Below are 19,410 nucleotides of genomic sequence, written 5' to 3'. Positions count from 1 at the left end.
ATTGGTCTATTTTACAGAGAGCTGATTGGTCCGTTTTGACAGAGTGCTAATTGGTGCATTTACAGTCCTTGACCTAGACAGAGTGCTAGAAGGAAGTTATCTAAGTCCCCACTAGGTTAGCTAGACAGAGTCAGCTAGATGCAGAGTACCAATTGGTGTATTTACAAACCTTGAGCTAGACACAGAGTACTGATTGGTGTATTTACAAACCCTGAGCTAGACAGAGTGCTGATTGGTGTATTTACAATCCCTTAGCTAGGCAAGTCCTCACTAGACTCCAAGTCCTCACTAGACTCAGGAGCCCAGCTGGCTTCACCTAGTGGATCCTGCACCATGGCTGCAGGGGGAGCTGCCTGCCAGTCCCTAGCGGCACCTGCACTCCTCAACCCTTGGGCGCTGAATGGGACCGGGAGCCATGGAGCAGGGGGCGGCACCCCTCCGGAAGGCTCGTCACGGGAGCCCACTGCGGGTAGGGGGCTCACCATGTCGGTGGGCTGCAGGTCCCAAGCCCTGTCCTGCAGGGAGGCAGCTGAGGCCCTGCGAGAACTGGAGCACAGTGCTGGTCCCCCCCGACCCCCCCGCCGCCCCGGCCTTCTGCAACTGCTGGCCCGGGTGCTAAGCCCCTCACTGCCCTGGGCAGGCAGCACAGGCCGGCCGCTCCATGTGTGGGGCCTACAGAGCCGGCACCAGTGCCCGCTGGAACTGGCGCTGGCCCCAGAGCACCGTGTGCGGCCCCGGTTCCCGCCCGCGCCTCTCCCTCTGCACCTCCCCACAAGCAGAGGGAGGCGCCTCTGGCCAGGGCAGAGAGGGGCTCCCACAGTGCTGTGGTGGGCTGAAGGGCTCCTCAAGCACTGCCAGAGTGGACGCCCAGGCCAAGGAGGCGCCGAGAGCGAGGGCTGCTAGCACATTGTCACCTCTCAATTGCCCCTCTAAAGAGGACACCCCAACTGCTGTTGGGAATTTGGCCCATGGCTGCTCTAGCTACTTCCTGCTGGATATGGGCGATGAAGGGGCCCTGCAGTTGTAGTGTCGTCCAGAGGGGAGCTCTCTAGGCCAGGGAAAGTGACAGCAGGTCGGTCCAGGGGTCCTCAGTAGAAGTTGTTAGTTGAACTCATTTGGGGTTCCATTTGTAAGACCATCTGTAGCTTGATGGCCTCATTCTAGAGGAAACAAATTTGACAAGAAGGTTAAAGATACAGGGCCCGAAGGCGAGTAACAGCAAGATGGCTGCCAGGGGACCTAGAAAGGGGAGAAGCCATGTTGCCCAACTCCAGAGGTTGGTATAAGAATTTGAAAGGTGTTGTCTGATTTCAGAAGCCTTTTCCTGTAAACACTGGGCGTTATCTCATACTATCCCTGACTGGTTAGTGTAAAAACAACACTTCTCCTAAGAAGGTGCACAGTCCTCCTTCCTCAGCATTGAGAAGATCTAGGCCTTGTTGGTTTTGGAGAGTCACTGCTGCCAAAGAGTCTATTTGGGATTGTAAAGTAAGCATAGGTTTCGTTATTTCTTGCAAACGGTCTGAGAAATCTTTTGAGAGTGTGTGGTAGTAGGATAATGAAGTAGATAAACCAGCTATTCCGGTTCCTGTAGCAGTAGCCATTCCTAACCCTATAAGTAGGGGTATTAGTTGTATGGCTCTGCACTGACGGACTTGAGCTTTAAGGGGTACTGACAAGGTCTGTTTTCCTGGGGCAATATGAATGTTAGGACTTAGAAAGACTAAGGTGCAGGTGCCTGTCCAGTTAGTGGGCAGGCAGATATAAGTCGATGTTCCACATAAGAAGAATATACCTAGGCTGGGTATACAGAAATTTACCCTGGCTTTTAAAGGAATAGGGTACACTGTTTTCTCTTTACTACTTCCATCTCTCTTTCTTTCTCCTTTGTCTCTTCCTCTCTTTCCTTCTCTGTTTGACTTCTTCCTTGTCTCTCTTTCTGACTCTCTGTCTTTCCTTCTTTGACTGTCTGTCTCTTCCTCTGTCTCCTTCTCTTTGTCTCTCCTGTTTCTTCCTCTCTCTTTCTCTGACTTCCTGTCACCTTCTCTCTTTCCTTTCTGGTGGTCTTTCCTGCCTCTGCCAGCTGCTTATGCGGCTGTTTTCCCCTCTCCTTCCAATTTGATGGCTTTGACAGTGTAAGACTGCCACCTCCTTGGGTTTTTGCACTGCGTGCAATAACTCCGTAATTTCCTTGTGGTATTTACCTCCCCCAGAGGTTAGGAACTCCCTTTCTTTCCATATGGCAGCATGGGCATGTAGGATTAGATAAGCATACTTGCTATCTGTATACACATTTATTCTTTTTCCCTTTCCCAGTTCTAAGGCTCCGGTAAGTGCCACTAGTTCTGCTAACTGGGCACTGGTCCCTGGGGGAAGAGGCTTACTTTCAAGTATGGTTGCATCACTAACTATGGCATAACCTGCCCTTCGTATCCCATTCTCCGGAAATGAACTTCCATCGGTATATAGGTTAAGGTCACGATTAGCTAAAGGGAATTCCAAGAGATCATCTCGGGCGGCATAAGTCTGGACTATAATTTGGTGGCAGTCATGCTCAGTTGGTTTCCCATCCTCTGGGAGAGAAGTGGCAGGGTTGAGGGCCATGCATGCACACATTTGAAGCACTGGTCCCTCAAGGAGCAGCACCTGGTATCTAAGTAGGCGGTTATCTGATAGCCATAAACTTCCTTTGGCACCTAGTATGCCATTTACATCATGAGTAGTCCAGACAGTGAATCATTCTGCTTCCTCTGGTATTTGAGAGAGCAAGGTATATGGGTTGGGTACAACTGGATATAGAGGAATTACTGCCTCATTGATGAGCCTAAGGTCTTGCACTAGTCTCCACTGACCATTTGGTTTTTGTACTCCTAGAATTGGGGTGTTGCAGGGACTGCTGCATTTCCTTACTAAGCCTTGAGCTTTTAAATGTTTAAGAATATCCTATAATCCTTTATGAGCTTGAGGCCTTGAGGGATACTGTCTTTGATAAGGAAAAGTGGTGGGATCTTTTAACCTGATTTGGACTGGGTGGGCATTTTTTGCCCTTCCAAATTGTCCTTCTAATGCCCAGACTTCAGGGTTGATTCCCTCCTCAAGTAGGGGACAACAAATGGGTAACTTGTTCCCCATATTCATGTAGATAATAGCTCCAGCCTTGGCTAATATATCCCTCCCTAATAAGGGTGTGGGACTTTCAGGCATAACAAGAAAGGCATGTGAAAAGAGCAAAGTCTCCCAATTACAACTGAGGAGGTGGGAGAAATACCTGGTTACCGGCTGTCCCAGGATTCCTCGGATAGTAACAGACCTTGAGGACAGTCGTCCAGGAGAGGAGATTAACACTAAGAAGGCTATGCAAGTATCCAGAAGGAAGTCAATTTCCTGGCCCTCAATGGCTAAGTGTACCCGGGGCTCAGTGAGGGTGATGACATGAGCTGGGTACCCTCAGTCCTGTTGTTGGATCATCTGGTTGGGGGCTTCTGACCCAGAGAACCCTCATCCTCTGGGGCAGTGCACCTTCCAGTGATTGCCTTGGCATAGTGGACATGGACGAGGGGGCAGCTTGTTTCTCATTGGACAATCTTTTTTGAAGTGTCCTAGTAAACCACACTGATAACAAAGCCTACTGGGTGATGGGCCTGCTCCATTTTCTGTCCTCTCTGAACCACCAAGGTTTGTTTGTCTGAGGGCCATGACTAAGGCCGTGACCTTTCTTTGATCTTGCTTTTCCTTTTGGGTCTGTTCCTCTGGATCCCTATTATAGAACACTGAGGTTGCCAGGTTTAATAATGCCTCCAAATTTTGTTCAGGGCCCAGGGCTTGCTTTTGGAGCTTTCTCCTGATATCTGTGGCTGATTGTATAATAAACTTATCTTTTAGAATCAATTGACCCTCAAGTGATTCAGGTGACAGGGAAGTGCATTTTCTTAAGGCCTCCCATAGCCAGTCGAGGAAGGCAGGAGGATTTTCTTCCTTTCCCTGAGTTACGGTGGACATCATTGAATAATTCATGGGCTTTTTCCTAATTCTCCTTAGTCCTTCTAGAGCACAGGTCAACAGATGTTTACGACTCCAGTCCCCATGATCTGAGTCAAGGTCCCAGTGGGGATCCATACTGGGGATGGCTTGCTGACCGGTAGGGAATTTGTCCCTTTCTTCAGCTGTCATTCTGTCATTTACTTGACTTTATCATTTAAGATACCAGGTATCTCCAAACTCTCAGGCTGCAGCCAAAGCCGCATTCTCTTCATTAATGGCCAGGGTTTGATCTAACAATAGCATGACATCCCTCCAAGTGAGGTCGAAGGTTTGTCCTAGACCCTGTAGGACATCTGTGTGTCTATCAGGATCATCTGAAAACTTCCCCAGGTCTACCTTGATCTGCTTTAAATCAGAGAGGGAGAAGGGGACATGTACCTGGGTTGGGCCAAATTCCCCTCCCCCTACAGCTTGAAGGGGGCATAACCGACAGCCCAGGGTTTTTTGTGGTCCTTTGGAGATTTCTTTGCTTAGTTCTTTCTGGGCAGGGGATATGAGAGGAGGATTATCATTAATAGGAAGGGGAGCTATAGGGAGGCTAGGATACGGGGGTAAGCTGAGAGGTCCTCCTGTGGGATGTAAATTGCAAGCTTCGCATAGTTGTGTATTCTCCTTCAGTGAAAAGAAAGCTTGGACATAAGGCATTTCACTACATTTGCCTTCCCTCTTACAAAAAAGGTCAAGCTGCAGGATAGTATTGTAATTTGTACTTCCCTCAGGTGGCCATTTTTCCCCATCAGAGAGAGAATATTGGGGCCAAGCCATAGTGCAGAAAAAGAATGAACCGCCTCTTTTTCAGGGTTTGTGGATCAAATTGGTCCCAATGGCTTAGGATGCATTTCAAGGGTGAGCCTGTTGATGCCTGAGTGTTTCCCATCTGTTTCCGGGAAGAAGGAACAAACTCCGGACACACCACCTTTAAGAACTGTAACACTCACAGCGAGGGTCTGCAGCTTCATTCTTGAAGTCAGTTAGACCAAGGACCCACCAATTCCAGACACAATACCATCACTAGTGGCATATTCTACTGGTCATATAGATGAACCCTGATACATTGTGGGAGGAAACTACACCAGCGCATGAATACCAGGAGGTAATGTTCATTGGGGTTCTTTTTAGAGGCCAGTTACTGTAGGTTGCTCTCTGGCTCCAAGTAATGCACACACCTCACTAATTGTACCCTAAGTCTACCAAAGCTTCATCTCATCACAGCATTAACTTTAAGTCTAGAATCTCGTCATTTAAATCAGGTCTAGGTGCAAATACAACTCCTTGAGTACGATTTGTCTTGATTTGAAGACCTTTGAAACTAAAGAAACAACTTACCTATCTTTCACACATCCATCATAAAATGATGAGACAGGCATAGAATCATCATCATAGGCACTCTGACTTAATAGAGGGAAAATGGAGACATCCAGAAGTCAGCAGTCAATGAGAGTTCTGAAATCTAGCTGGGAAAATGTTAAATTTTTCTTTTTTTGATGAGGATTTAATCCTACTCCTACCCATTAATGGCTTTATATTTCTCTTTTTTTATATACTTTAAGTTCTAGGGCACATGTGCACAACGTGCAGGTTTGTTACATATGTATACATGTGCCATGTTGGTGTGCTGCACCCATTAACTCGTCATTTATATTAGGTATATCTCCTAATGCTATCCCTCCCCGCTACCACCTCCCCACAATAGGACCTGGTGTGTGACGCTTCCCTTCCTGTGTCCAAGTGATCTCATTGTTCAATTCCCACCTATGAGTGAGAACATGTGGTATTTGGTTTTCTGTTCTTGCGATAATTTGCTGAGAATGATGGTTTCCAGCTGCATCCATGTCCCTACAAAGGACACGAACTCATCCTTTTTTATGGCTGCATAGTGTTCCATGGTGTATATGTGCCACATTTTCTCAATCCAGCCTGTCACTGATGGACATTTGGGTTGGTTCCAAGTCTTCGCTATTGTGAATAGTGCCACAATAAACATACGTGTGCATGTGTCTTTATAGCAGCATGATTTATAATCCTTTGGGTATATACCCAGTAATGGGATGGCTGGGTCAAATGGTATTTCTAGTTCTAGATCCTTGAGGAATCACCACACTGTATTCCACAATGGTTGAACTAGTTTACATTCCCACCAACGGTGTAAAAGTGTTCCTATTTCTCCACATCCTCTCTGGCACCTGTTGTTTCCTGATTTTTTAATGATTGCCACTCTAACTGGTGTGAGATGGTATCCTCAATCGCTGATACTCTTTCTTCCAGTTGATCGAGTCGGTTACTGAAGCTTGTGCATTTGTCACGTATTTCTTGTATCATGGTTTTCATCTCTGTCAGTTCGTTTATGGCCTTCTCTGCATTAATTATTCTAGTTATCAATTCTTCCACTCTTTTTTCAAGATTTTTAGTTTCTTTTCGCAGGGTACATAATTCCTCCTTTAGCTCTGAGAAGTTTGATGGACTGAAGCCTTCTTCTCTCATCTCGTCAAAGTCATTCTCCATCCAGCTTTGATCCGTTGCTGGCGATGAGCTGTGTTCCTTTGCAGGGGGAGATATGCTCTTATTTTTTGAATTTCCAGCTTTTCTGCCCTGCTTTTTCCCTATCTTTGTGGTTTTTTCTGCCTCTGGTCTTTGATGATGGTGACGTACTGATGGGGTTTTGGTGTGGGTGTCCTTCCTGTTTGTTAGTTTTCCTTCTAACAGTCAGGACCCTCAGCTGTAGGTCTGTTGGAGATTGCTTGAGGTCCACTCCAGACCCGTTTGCCTGGGTATCAGCAGCAGAGGCTGCAGAAGACAAAATATTGCTGAACAGCGAGTGCCGCTGTCTGATTCTTGCTCTGGAAGCTTCGTCTCAGGGGTATACCCCACCGTGTGAGGTGTGAGGTGTTTGTCTGCACCTAGTGGGGGATGTCTACCAGTTAGGCTATTCAGGGGTCAGAGACCCACTTGAGCAGGCAGTCTGTACGTTCTCAGATCTTAACCTCTGTGCTGGGAGATCCACTGCTCTCTTCAAAGCTGTCAGACAGCTGTCAGACTCCACCCAGAGGTGGAGTCTACAGCGACAGGCAGGCCTTCTTGAGCTGTGGTGGGCTCCACTCAGTTCGAGCTTCCTGGTGGCTTTGTTTACCTACTTAAGCCTCAGCAATGGCAGGCCCCCCTCCCCCAGCCTCGCTGCTGCCTTGCCGTTAGATTGCAGACTGCTGTGCTAGCAATGAGGGAGGCTCCGTGGCATGAGACCCTCCCAGCCAGGTGTGGGATATAATCTCCTGGAGTGCCTGTTTGCTAAGACCTTTGGTAAAGCACAGTATTGGGGTGGGAGTTACCCGATTTTCCAGGTGTTGTGTGTCTCAGTTCCCCTAGCTAGGAAAAGGGATTCCCTTCCCCCTTGCGCTTCCCAGGTGAGGCGATGCCTCGCCCTGCTTCAGCTCTCGCTGATTGGGCTGCAGCAGCTGACCAGCACCCATTGTCCGGCACCCCCTAGTGAGATGAACCCAGTACCTCAGTTGAAAATGCAGAAATCACCTGTCTTCTGTGTTGCTCGCGCTGGGAGCTGGAGACTGGAGCTGTTCCTATTCAGCCATCTTGCTCTGCCCCGCCTTCTCATGATTTTTAAAGGTAATTCCTAAAAGCCTTGTTAGGTTTGATGACAGGTACCATATTAAGGGCAGCATTTTATAACCCATATCTTAAACATCATCTCTGGAAGTTAAGAGCCTGCAATGGGTTTTCTATAGAGTGTACATGATACCGCACTCAGGCAGTTCATGAAGTGTAAGAAATATCTTAGTGCTTTGGTATTTGACATTTTAAGCAAGAAAAAAATACACTTTGATAAGTTTAGCTTATACTTCCCTTCCCCTTCAGGTATCTACTGTGCATTTCAGTCAACAATACAGCTCATGTTCGACAATCTTCCTTGATGACAGCACAGCCAGCCAGCCTTATCTTACAATGACAATAATATCGTGAGTACAACTATACTGCCGAGGGATAGATTCGTTTATTCTAAAATTATTTCAGCCATTTGGTTGTCCTCTTCAGCAATCGGTTTAAGAAATTAGAGTCAACTATATATTGATATCCAGATTCTATATATTAAGTATCAATTTCTCTTAATCTTAGATGTCTTGGAAGGAAAAATCAGTTAGCAAAGGAACAATCCCAGAAAAAGTGTGGTTTTTTGATGCCTTTATGCCTTGAGACAATGTTGAATAAAGTTAGAAGGATAGGTTCTCTTTATTGAATGCTTTTTGTGAAAACTTAGTTGTTCAGTGCATTATAGGCCTAAGTCAGTATATACTACTTTGGACATTAGCCTTGGAAGAAGGAACAGCTTTTCCTCTTCTGGCACCACAGTGTATCTGCATTTGCATTTCTCCCATTGTGCATGAGCACCTCGTGGGCCACAAAGATGCGCTTTGAGATCACCCTGAGATGAAGTTTATTTTAAAAGGAACAACAACCAACACCAGCACCAGCTCCACAGGGGCTGTCCAGTGTACATTATTATCATTTCCTGGGTCATGAGTGTTGATTTTTAGAACACAGTTTGGAAAGTAGTAATTTAGAATATTAATGTCTTTAATTTTACTATTCATTCTGTAAACATAACTAGCTTATAAACAATTTTGTTTCAAATGCACTAACCTTTTTAGTGAATTCAATTGGCAGTAACTTTTACTGCCATTACAAATGGCAAGTTTACACTCACAATAATGTCACTTTCCTCCCTCCCTTTTAACAATAGTTGTGATGAAATTGTGTTTCAGCAAAAACTGGACTCAAACTCTGTCCATTAAGTCCTGAGCTTTGGGACCTATTGAGTAATCACTGAATGTCTGTAGTCAGCTGAGTCTCTGAAATCTTTGAGCACACACACACAAAAACTGCTTTACCTAGAGTCCCTGGCTTCTTTGAGTTCAAAAGATTTTGATGTGTTAGCATACAATTCAAAAGTAGCTTTGAAGATTAATCTTGCTCAAACAAATTTCATGCTTTTTTCCTCATTCTACTTTTTGGAAGTCTACTTTTCAAAGTAAAGTCAGTTTTAATTTGCCGTCAGCAAGTTTGAGAAATAATCATTTGGTATATTAACTATTGGTGAAATAAAGGTTTATTGAGCAAATTAATAGGGCAAATTGGCTTCAAGAAAAGATTTTGAAAAATGTTTATCATGAGTCAGTAGTGCAGTGTTGTCAGTGGGATAGGTGGAACTCACTGAGATCACTTATGCAAGGTTTTTTTTTTTTTTTCAAAATACATGTCTGCAAACACATGTATCTTCCCATCTCCACTTTCCTTCTATCTCTAGGCACTTCTCAGGGATGGATGTGAGGCATCTTTATGTGGAGAAAGGCATCCCAGAAGATTCTGATTTTCACCCCAGCTCTATCATTCCAAACTTTGCTGCACGTTGAAATCACCTGGGAAACTTTTACCAACAACCTTGATGCCCAAACTCATACCCAACACTAATTACATTAAAATGTCTCATGTTGAAGATGAGGCAGTTATTAAAGCTTCTCAGGTGATTTCAATGTGCAGCAAAGTTTGAGAGCCACGGCTTCATTTGAGTTTAGGACGAGAAACTGCTCCTATTTGGTGGGACCTTGGGCAAGTCAGTTTTAAGGTTTGTTTCCTTGATCTGCAAAATGAGTGTTGAATTAAATGTCATGTAAGGTCATTGGTCCTTTCCAGCATGTAACTTTAAATTCTGTGATTGTGAAATTATTTCAGAGATGAAAACTACTTGAAGCACTATAGACATACCTATCTTACTTGCTAATGTTACAAGCTTTTAAAAAAGTGCTAATATTGTATAGACCTATTACTAAAATTGAGATTTTCCTTCCCCTAGTTGTTCTGAGCCTCATTCTACAAAATTAGCTGGACATGGTTGCACATGGCTGTAATCCCAAATACTCAGGAGGCTGAGGCCAGAGAATTGCTTGAACCCGGGAGGCAGAGGTTGTGGTGAGCTGAGACTGGCACCATTGCACTCCAACCTGGGCAACAAGAGCAAAACTCTTTCAAAAAAAAAAATTACCTAGGCATAGTGGCACAAACCTGTAATCCCAGCTACTTGGGAAGCTGAGGCATGAGAATCGCTTGAACCTGGAGGTGGAGGTTGTGGTGAGCCAAGATCGCACCACTGCACTCTAGTCTGAGCAACAGAAGAAGACTCTGGGTCAAAAAATAAATACATAAAATAAATCGCATGGGGCAAAAGCTTTTGTGGGTAGAAGAGCATATAACAGGGAAATCTGTTATTATTTATATATTATAATAGTCAACAGAAACACGTCTTCTAATAGCATGTTGCCTCGTATTTTGGTTCTCATATTTCTGTGAAAAACCAAGAAATAAAAACAAAGTGCCCTTATGGTACTGTACTGAATTTGAAAATTTGAATTTCAGGGCTGCTAGGAGAGTTTCCTCTGCCCCACCTTTAAAAAATGTCTTCAGGCCTAACAAATGATAATGTCTATTATTATGAATTGTTTTTCCTTCCACAGTGTGACCTTGGAGATACATCATGATATCACGTGAAGGTGAGCTTTTTAGAAACCTGTCTTATTATTCTAGCTAATTGCTTTGCAAGATATCAAGCTCAGTGTTAGGTCACAACTGTAGACATCATACGCTGTATTGTGCCTACTAAAATATCAAAGCAATTTATTTATGTTTTCTTTGTTCCTTAAGACTCTTTTAATTATTATTATTATTTTTTTTTTTTGAGACAGAGTCTTGCTCTGTCTCCCAGGCTGGAGTGCAGTGGCGCAATCTCAGCTCACTGCAAGCTCCTCCTCCTGGGTTCATGCCATTCTCCTGCCTCAGCCTCCTGAGTAGCTGGGACTACAGGCGCCTTCCACCACGCCCGGCTAATTTTTTTTTTGTATTTTTTAGTAGAGACGGGGATTCACTGTGTTAGCCAGGATAGTCTCGATCTCCTGACCTCGTGATCCGCCCGTCTCGGCCTCCCAAAGTGCTGGGATTACAGGTGTGAGCCACCGCGCCTGGCCAAGACTCTTTTAATTCTTAAATGATTGAGAATCTCAAAGAGTATGTGTGTGTTTATATTGATTATACTGATATTTACTGTGTGGTAGAAATACAACATTGAGTTTTTTTTCAAAATCTATTTTTAGTTTAGATTTCACAGCCTTAGCACTGTTGATATTATGAGCTAGATAACGCTTTGTTGTGAGGACTGTCCTGTGCATTGCAGAGAGTTTGGCAGCATTCATGGCCACTACCAACTAGATGTCAGTAGTAACCCATGGCCCAGGTTGTGACAACAGAAAATATTCCTTGAGAACAATATTTTTAACAGACATTTTTCATTCAAAAAGTAACTTTTCTACAACAAAAAGTTGAGTAAGAAGTGTGTCATGTATTTATACTATTTAAAGTCTCTCATGTTGAGCTTAATAGGAGACAACTGGATTCTCTAGATCTTTCTTTGGAATTTGCTTTAAAGAAGCAATAAGAGGCCAGGCACGGTGGCTCATGCCTGTAATCCCAGCACTTTGGGAAGCCGAGGTGGGTGGATAACAAGGTCAGGAGATCAAGACCATCCCGGCTAACATGGTGAAACCCCATCTCTACTGAAAATACAAAAACTTAGCCGGGCGTGGTGGCGCACACCTGTAGTCCCAGCTACTCTGGAGGCTGAGGCAAGAGAACTGCTTGAACCTGGGAGGCGGAGGTTGCAGTGAGCTGAGATGACGCCACTGTACTTCAGCCTGGGAGGCAGAGCAAGAGTCTGCCTCAAAAAATAAAATAAAATAAAATAAAATAAATAAAATAAAATAAAATAAAATAAAATAAAATAAAATAAAGCCCGGTGTGGTAGTTCACACCTACAATCCCACCACTTTGGGAGGCCAAGGTAGGCGAATCACTTGAGGTCAGGAGTTTGAGACCAGCCCAACCAACATGGTGAAACCTGCCTCTACTGAAAGCACAAAAAATAGCTGGGCGTGGTGGTGCATGCCTGTAGTCCCAGCTACTTGGGAGGCTGAGGCCGGAGAATCACATGAACGTAGGAGGCGGAGGTTGCAGTGAGCCGAGATCTCGCCATTGTACCCCAGCCTGGGAGACAGAGGGAGACTCCATCTCAAAAAAGGAAAAAAAGAAGCAATAAGATGACCTAACCTCATGCAACTGTGTAGCTGATAAAAAGTGTATTTTTAAAGTTTGCAGACAGTTGGGGGTATTCTTTAATACTAAATCAAAACTTCACAAGTGCTAGTTTCTTAAATTAGTTACGGTGGCATTTTCCATATTAATAACTTTATTCCATCAGTACTCATTGATCTTTCTTGCACAGTAAATGAATCTTTCACCCCATACTTTCATTTATAATATTATGTATTAGTTACTTGGAATATATTGGTTTGTGTTTTATTATGTCAAAAATCATTTTTAGTTTAACCACCAATCTTACTTTAAAATGCCTTTAAGTATTGAAAAGCTGTCAAACCTATAGTAGAAGGAACAAATTTTTCAAAGTCCTCAGGAAAGCTTAAATTTCATCATTGGGAACAAATACTTATTTTCCTTGAAGTGACAACGTCTCACTTCATTTATTTTTGAGAATGATAGTTGCATTTTTTTTTTAGACCGAGTCTCATTCTGTCACTTGGCTGGAGTGCTTTGGCATGATCTCAGCTCAAGCAATCCTCTCACCTCAGGCTCCTGTGTAGCTGGGACCACAGATGTGTGGCACCACGCCAGGCTGTTTTTGTACTTTTGGTAGAGACAGGGTTTTGTTACGTTGCCTAGGCTGGTCTCAAACTCCTGAAGGAGCTCAAGCCTTCTGCCTGCTTTGGCCTCCCAAAGTGCTGGGATTTTACAGGCATGAGCCACTGCACTGACCCAGTTGTATTTTTAAATAAAAACGATGTTCTGTGAAAAAGTGATCGTTCAGTTCACAATTAAATCATTAATTATTTAAAAAAACATAAAACAGAAAACAACTGTACTGCAGTCAGCAGAAGCGCTTCTTGTTAACTTTCCACTTATTCAGAATATTAAAGAGACATGTCAAGATTTAATAACAACATTAATTTTTACTGCCTCATCAAGAACATTCTTAAGTAATTCAGGCTGTCTTTTTTAACTGTAGGGGACAGTAAATAATAGAATGACTAATGTAATTGGTACCACTGCCTTGATTTATGCTGAGAAACCAGCAGTTTACCCACTTTTGCTTTTATATAGTCATGGCAAGTGTCAACGAAAAAGCAGGCAATAACTTTGTATTAGTTTTACAAATTCTTTAATTTTTATTCAGCTTTCTCAGGTTTAGTTAGTATGATTCAGAACAGTGTCGGCCAGGCACAGTGTGGCTCAGGCCTGTAATCTTAGCACTTCGGGAGGCCGAGGCGAGTGGATCACCTGAGGTCAGGAGTTCAAGACCAGCCTGGCCAACATAGTGAAACCACATCTCTACTGAAAATACAAAAATTAGCAGGGCGTGGTGGCGGGCGCCTGTAATCCCAGCTACTCAGGAGGCTGAAGTGGGAGAATCACTTGAACCCTGGAAGTGGAGGTTGCCATGAGCTGAGATTGCGCCATTGCACTCCGGCCTAGGCAACAAGAGTGAAACTCGGTCTCAAAAAAAAACAAAACAAACAAACAAAAAAAACAGGGTTGACCTCTTAGCCCTTCTGGAAAGGGTCTTGGGGATCCTGAGAGGTCCACAGAGCACATTTGGAAAACCACTGGTTTATCACGTAGGCACAATGCATTAGTTTTACAAAGTTTAAAGTTCATCAAAGACTGGCCTCTTAAAAAGGCAGATGAGTTTTTAATTCAAACAACAGAAAACACATAAATACATCATGAGAGTATACTACAGAGAACTAAAGAGAAAGGAAGCTCGGAAATCTGAATCATGTTTACATTTATTAAAGTTCATCACTACTGCTTTGTAAAACATTCTTGTGTTTCAGTGTGTGGTTAGAAGAGTGAAAATATATTTGGTTTGTTGCCATTGCCTGTTAGGGAGAGTCAATACTTACGGGCATTTCTGACTGGTTATCATATAAAAGACTTCACAGTACAGGACATGAAGTGCCGAGAAAGAAGAAATCAGGAAACGCTCTGCAAGTCAGGATCCAGAAGAATTCATAAAAACTGCTTTGGTGAAGTAAACACCAAAGCACACAGGAGGCAGTATTTTACTAAACAGATATTATACTAAGATATTAACCGTTTTTGAAGTAATGCACATTCTTATTTTATAGAGATGCAGATAGATATTTGAGCCTATTTGATGAACGGTTATACTCATTTACGGTAAGTGACACTTTTATTGCGGTTGTATTTTCATCATACACTTGTATCTGTTTCATGCTGAAGTCAAAGGCATCTTTTTTTAAATCTTCCCCATTTCAGGTGGTATTTAGTCATCTTAAGTGTTGTAAAAAGAATGTGCTGGAATACGAACTGATCTGCAGCTCTGTTTAGTGAGCTAATATGAGTAAATATACTACCCAAATAACAGAAAATGTATCTTCTTTCTGTAGCCCAGGCTGGAGTGCAATCGCATGATCTCGGTTCACTGCAGGCTCTGTCTCCCAGGTCCCTGTTCAATCAATTCTCCTGCCTCAACCTCTCGAGGGTTTCACCATGTTGGCCAGGATGGTCTTGAACTCCTGACCTCGTGATCCACCCACCTTGGCCTCCCTAAGTGCTGGGATTACAGGTGTGAGCCACCAAGCCTGGCCCAGAAAATGTATCTTTTTAAAAGGTAACTGTGAGCTGTCATAGGACCCTGCAAGTCACTACCCAATTTTCGAAGCCATTCCTCCTTCTGTTCCACACAGGTTTCCACCATACACATTACCCAGACAAGAAATGGAGGTGGGAGTTTTAGTAAGGATTCCTCCTCCATTCCACCGACTCCCAGCACCAGCCAGGAGGACCTTCAGATCAGTGTTCCTCCCACTGCCAACACACCCATGCCCGTTTGCAAGCGGTCCAAGCGCTGGTCCAAGCTGTTCACATCTGAGAAAGGGAGTCACCCAGACAAAGAGAAGAAAGCCCCGGACAGTCATGCTGACACCATCGGGAGCGGCAGAGCCATCCCCATTAAACAGGGCATGCTCTTAAAGCTAAGTGGGAAATGGCTGAAGAAATGGAAAAAGAAATATGTCACCCTCTGTGACAATGGCGTGCTCACCTATTATTCAAGCTTAGGTGATTACCTGAAGAACATTCATAAAAAAGAGATTGACCTTTGAACATCTACCATCAAAGTCCCAGGAAAGAGGCTACCCCTAGCTACATTGGCCTGCGCGCCTATCTCCAGCTCTAAAAGCAATGGCCCATTCAAGGACATGAACAGTCTAAGTACCTCAGCCAATTCAGACACCGGGCTGGGTGACTCCATATGCTCCAGCCCCAATATCTCCAGCACCACCAGCCCCAAGCTCAATCCACCCCACTCTCCTCATGCCAACAAAAAGAAACATCAAAGGAAGAAAAGCACCAACAGCTTGAAAGACGATGGCCTGTCCAGCACTGCTGAAGAACAAGAAGAAAAGTTTATCATTGTGTCCCTCACTGGCCAAACGTGGCACTTTGAAGCCACAACGTATGAGGAGCGGGATGCCTGGGTCCAAGCCATTGAGAGCCAGATCCTGGCCAGCCTGCAGTCATGCGAGAGCAGCAAAAGCAAAGTTCCGGCTGATGAGCCAGAGCGAGGCCATGGCCCTGCAGTCCATCTGAAACATGTGTGGGAACTCCCACTGTGTGGACTGTGAGACCCAGAATCCTAACTGGGCCAGTTTGAACTTGGGAGTCCTCATGTGTATTGAATGCTCAGGGATCCACCGTAATCTTGCACCCACCTTTCCCGAGTCCGATCTCTGGACTTGGATGACTGGCCAGTCGAGCTCATGCAGGTTTTGTCATCTATTGGCAATGAGCTAGCCAACAGCATCTGGCAAGAGAGCAGCCGGGGCGGACGAAACCCTCAGTAGATTCCACAAGGGAAGAGAAGGAATGGTGGATCCGTGCCAAATATGAACAGAAGCTCTTCCTGGCTCCATTACCCTCCACGGAGCTGTCCCTGGGCCAGCACCTGCTGCAGGCCACCGCTGATGAGGACCTGCGGCCAGCCCTCCTGCTGCTGGCACATGGCTCCCGGGAGGAGGTGAACTTGAGACCTGTGGGGAGGGAGACAGCTGCACGGCGCTCCATCTGGCCTGCCGCAAGGGGAATGTGGTCCTGGTGCACCTCCTGATCTGGTACGGGGTGGATGTCATGGCTGGAGATGCCCACGGGAACACAGCGCTGGCCTACGCCCGGCAGGCCTCCAGCCAGGAGTCCATCAACCTACTGCTGCAGTACTGCTGCCCCGACGAGCGCGTGTAGTATCTGTTTAATTTTATTTGACTGCAGTCTCCTTGGTGCAAAAACAAAATGGGAAAAATAAATAAGAATAACTCAGAAATTCAAAAAGAAATCACAAATTCAGCTAATAATAGCATTTTCAGTACATTTTGTAAAATAAGTAAATACACAAAATGTTGGTTTTTCCGACTGTAAGATAAATTTTATGTTCTTTTGCTTAGTGTGTGTGTTAGTCTCAGGCCCTCCTGGGCCACGTGCCTGAGTAACACAGGCTTCTGTATTTTGTATTTAGATAAGATGTGTCAAAATATATTTGAAAAAAAGTTCATAACTGTGCATTGATTTTTGTACACATGGCACCTCTCTCTTTTTTTTTTTTTTTAGATGGTGTCTCGCTCTGTCACCCAGGCTGGAGCGCAGTGGCATGATCTCGGCTCACTGCAAGGTCTGCCTCTTGGTTTCACGCCATTCTCCTGCCTCAGCCTCCCAAGTAGCTAGGACTACAGGCGCCTACCACCATGCCTGGCTAGTTTTTTGTATTTTTAGTAGAGATGGGGTTTTACCATGTTAGCCAGGATGGTCTTGATCTCCTGACCTTGTGATCCACCCGCCTCGGCCTCCCAAAGTGCTGGGATTACAGGCTTGAGCCACTGCGCATGGTTGGATGTTGATTTTTATCAGAAGCCTTTTCTGCATCTATTGAGATAATCATGTGGTTTTTGTCTTTAGTTCTCGTTATGTGACAGATCACATTCATTGATTTGTGTATGTTGAACCAACCTTGCATCCCAAGGATAAAGCCTACTTAACTGTGATGGACAAACTTTTTGATGTGCTGCTGGATTCAGTTTGCTGAGTTTTGTTGAGAATTTTTGCATTGATGTTCATCGAGGATATTTGCCAGAAGTTTCCTTTTTTTGTTGTATCTCTGCCAGGTTTTGGTATCAGGATGATGCTGGCCTCACAGAGTGAGTTTTGAAGGAGAAAGAGTCCCTCCTCCTCAATTTTTTGGAATAGTTTCAGCAGGAATGGTACTAGCTCTTCTTTGTACTTCTGGTAGAATTCAGCTGTAAATCTGTCTGGTCTTGGGCTTTTTTTTTTTTTGGTAGCCTATTTGTTACTGATTCAGTTTCAGAGCTCATTCACTATTGGTCTGTTCAGGGATTCAGTTTTTTTCCTGGCTCAGTTTTGGGAGGGTGTATGTGTTCAGGAATTTATCCATTTCTTTTAGATTTTCTTGTGTGTGCATAGAGGTAGTCATAATATTCTCCGATGGTTATTTGTATTTCTTTGGAGAAATATTTCTCCTCCATTGTTTCTGATTGTGTTTATATGGATTTTCTCTCTTATTGGTCTAGCTAGCAGTCTTTCTATTTTATTGATTTTTTTCAAAAAGCCAACTCCTGGATTCATTGATCTTTTGAATACTTTCGTGTTTTAATTTCCTTCAGTTCAGCTCTGATTTTGGTTATTTATTGTCTTCTGCTGGCTTTGGGGCTGGTTTTCTCTTGGTTCCTTTGTTATTTTAGTTGTGATGTTAGGTTGTTACATTGAAATATTTCTAACTTTTTGATGTGGGTATTTAGTGCTGTCAATTTCCATCTTAACACCACCTTGATTGTGTCCCAGAGATTCTGGTATGTTGTATCTTTTTTCTCATGAGTTTCAAAGAACTTCTTAATTTTGACCTTAAGTTCATTATTTATCCAAAAGTCATTTAGGAGCAGGTTATTCGATTTCCATGTAATTATATGATTTTGAGTGAATTTCTTGGTCTCGATTTCTAATTTGATTGCACTATGGGCTGAGAGATTGGTCATTATGATTTCACTTCTTTTGCATTTTCTGAGGAGTATTTCCTGTATTATTCTGTGACTGATTTTGGAGTACGTGCTATGTGGTGATGAAAATGTATATTCTGTTATTTTAGTGAAGAGAGTTCTGTAGATGTCTGTCAAGTTCATTTGATCCAGTGCTGAGTTCAAGTCCTGAATATCATTGTTAATTTTCTGCCCCAGTGATCTATCTAATACTGTTAGTGAGATGTTAAAATCTCCCACTACTATTTTGTGGGAGTCGAAGTCTCTTTGAGGGTCTGTAAGAACTTGTTTTATGAATCTGGGTGCTCCCGTTTTGGATGCATAAATATTAATATTTAGAATCGTTAAGTTTTCTTGTTCAATTGAACACTTTACCATTATGTAATGCTGTTCTTTGTGTTTTTTGATCTTTGTTGGTTTGTAAAGTTTGTTTTGTCTGAAATTTAGATTGCAACCCCTGATTTTTTTCTGTTTTCCATTTGCTTAGTAGATTTTTCTCCATCTCTTTATTTTGATCCTATGGGTGTCATTGCATGTGAGATGAGTCTCTTGAAGACACCATACCAATGAGTCTTAAATCTTTATCCAGATTGCCATGGTGTACCTTTTAATTGGGGCATTTAGCCCATTTACATTCAAGGTTAGTATTGATATGTGTGGATTTGATCTTGTCATGATGTTAGCTGGTTATTATGTAGTCTTCTTTGTGTGGTTGCTTTATAGTACCACGGGTCTGCATACTTCAGTATGTTTTTGCAGTGGCTGGTATGGTCTTTCCCTTTCACATTTGGTGCTTCCTTCAGGAGCTTTTGTAAGGCAGGTCTTGTTATAACAAATTCTCTCAGCATTTGCTTGTCTGAAAAGGATCTTATTCCTCATTCACTTATGGAGCTTAATTTGGCTGGATATGAAATTCTTGGTTGGAATTTCTTTTTATTAAGAATGTTGAAGATAGACCACCAATCTCTCCTGGCTTGTAGGCATTCTACTGAGAGGTCCACTGTTAGCCTGATGGGGTTCCTTTTGTAGGTGACCTGACCTTTCTCTCCAGCTGTCTTTAGCATTTTTTTTTTTTTTTCATTTTGAGTTTGGAGAATCTAATGAGTATGTGTTTTGGGGATGATCTTCTTGTGAAATATCTTACTAGCATTCTCTGCATTTCCTGAATTTGAATGTCAGTCTC

The 19,410-nt window shown here is 43.6% G+C and overlaps 1 pseudogene across 1 annotated transcript in view; it reads left to right on the top strand.

Moving 5' to 3' along the window:
• Positions 1-16,477, top strand: part of LOC106992395 (arf-GAP with GTPase, ANK repeat and PH domain-containing protein 5-like) — a 54,632-nt pseudogene extending 38,155 nt beyond the window's left edge. Inside the window, exons 5-8 of the transcript XR_013398053.1 lie at positions 7,906-8,006; positions 10,557-10,592; positions 14,295-14,346; positions 14,877-16,477. The product of XR_013398053.1 is annotated as an arf-GAP with GTPase, ANK repeat and PH domain-containing protein 5-like (transcript). The remainder of the gene's footprint in view (positions 1-7,905; positions 8,007-10,556; positions 10,593-14,294; positions 14,347-14,876) is intronic.
• Positions 16,478-19,410: the final 2,933 nt, after the last annotated feature.

This window comes from Macaca mulatta, chromosome 9 (assembly GCF_049350105.2).
Source record: "Macaca mulatta isolate MMU2019108-1 chromosome 9, T2T-MMU8v2.0, whole genome shotgun sequence".
In the NCBI taxonomy this organism is placed as follows: Eukaryota; Metazoa; Chordata; class Mammalia; order Primates; family Cercopithecidae; genus Macaca; species Macaca mulatta.
The sequence above is the reverse complement of the archived record's forward strand: the minus strand, read 5'-3'. Positions and strand labels throughout refer to the sequence as shown.